This window comes from Macrotis lagotis, chromosome 3 (genome assembly GCF_037893015.1).
Source record: "Macrotis lagotis isolate mMagLag1 chromosome 3, bilby.v1.9.chrom.fasta, whole genome shotgun sequence".
NCBI classification, from domain to species: domain Eukaryota; kingdom Metazoa; phylum Chordata; class Mammalia; order Peramelemorphia; family Peramelidae; genus Macrotis; species Macrotis lagotis.
In genome coordinates this window covers 8,339,557-8,341,506 of record NC_133660.1, presented here as the reverse complement: position 1 = coordinate 8,341,506, position 1,950 = coordinate 8,339,557, and positions in this window count along the sequence as shown.

Here is a 1,950-nt window from a genome sequence, read left to right as displayed (position 1 = left end):
GATTTAAAACTTTTTTTTTTCAGCTCAATTTTTTTCCAACTCAATGTAGAGCATTTAATCCAACACACAGATTAAATTTTTTTTGGTGGATTTATTGCTAAATAGTTGTGTTCTTTAGAATTCTCTTTTCAAGGAGTTTAAACATTCTTCTTCCTAAAATGACCTCAAATTGCTGAAGCATCAAGACACTTAGAGCTGTTTGAATCATTGCTTCTGAGTTAAATTTTGATACCAAACTTGGCCTTTCAGTTCTTTATTTGAAAGCCTTAGGCAAATTCTGTGCAGAGGTGTCTCTCTGTAGCTTGGTTAGTCTATGGAGAAGATTCCTCGGTGCTTGCACAGATGTTCTCGGCCTAGGTCCAGGCCTCTAGCATGGAAGCTTGCAAGGAACCTTCTTCAAGACATGAATGATTCATTGCTGGTGGGATTTGTACTGTGTAATGAGGAAGATTCCTTTCATTGGGGTAGAGCTGATGACTCAAGGGATTGCGATGAAGGATAATATCTGTAGAGGATGTACTCACTGTTCATTCTTTCCTAAAGTTTCAGGATACAAGGTCTTCTATCACGGTTTTCAACTCAAGGGGAACACTAGAGGAATTAGGAGACCGCCACTTAGAACTAGGCCAGGAGTCAGGAAACCTGAGTTCAAATCTCGCTTCTAATACTTTATTAGCTATGAGACCTTGGGGAAGTCACTTAACTTTTTTCCAGTAAGCTGGAGAAGGAAATGGTAAACCATTCCCCTCTCTTTGTCAAGAAAACCTCCAATGGATTCACAAAGAGTCAGACATGATTGAACTGCAATTACAGTAGGAATTTGGATTGGAAAATATCCATGCCAGGCTTTTTTTTGTTTGTTTTTTTTCCATGTGGTTTGATCAAGCTATACTCTGTACTAGGGCCATAGAGTTGTCACTATAGAAGAGATTACTTAGATACCTGAGGGACAGTAGGATTTACTGTATAATAAATATACCAAAGAAGCCAGATTATCCTCAAGTAAGTTATAGAACCATTGAACATGGGGGATCTTGCTGCAAGGATAGCTATCCTCAAGTCTCCTTTCAGGCTTTCCCTCATCCAATCGCTAGGTTATCACTCATCCACCTTAAAAATTTTTTTTGGCAATTAAGGTTAAGTGACTTGCCCAGGGTCTCACAGCTAGAATCTGAGGTCACATTTGAACTCAAGTCCCCCTTACTCATTCTCTCTTAAGGTTCAACCAATGGCTTCTTCTGCAGTTTAACAAGGGAAGGAGGGTGGCTAGGTGGTGTAGTGGATAAAGCACCGGCCTTGGAGTCAGGAGGACCTGGGTTCAAATCCAGTCTCAGACACTTAATAATTACCTAGCCGTGTGGCCTCGGGCAAGCCACTTAACCCCATTTGCCTTGAAAAAAACCTTAAAAAAAGAGTTTCAGTTATGGGGTGGCTAGGTGGTGCAGTGGATAGAGCACTGGCCTTGGAATCAGCAGTACCTGAGTTCAAATGTGACCTCAGACGCTTAATAATGACCTAGCCGTGTGGCCTTGGGCAAGTCACTTAACCCCATTGCCTTGCAAAATCTAAAAAAAGAAAAACCAAAAAAAAACCCAAAACAAAACAAGGGAAGGATTTTTCTGGAGGTCACAATGAGGTTCAGCTCTAATGTTGAACAGAAAAAAAAGAGACATCCTTTTTATTTCCCTTTTATTGAAAGGTGAAGTTCCTGTATCTGGCCTTTGAGTTCTGTCTTTCATGAGGAAATAAGTGTGGCTGCTGAAATGAGCAATCCCAGTCTTGGTCAACAATTGATGACTAAGAGAATCTCATGACAGACATATTCTTCCTGAAAAGCCAAAACCAACAAATGAATCATCACCCTTGATGTGTTTTGCTCTCCCCTCCTTCATATAAAGAAATTTAGGAAAATGACTCTTCCCTCTCATTGAATCAGAGGAGGGTAGAAAG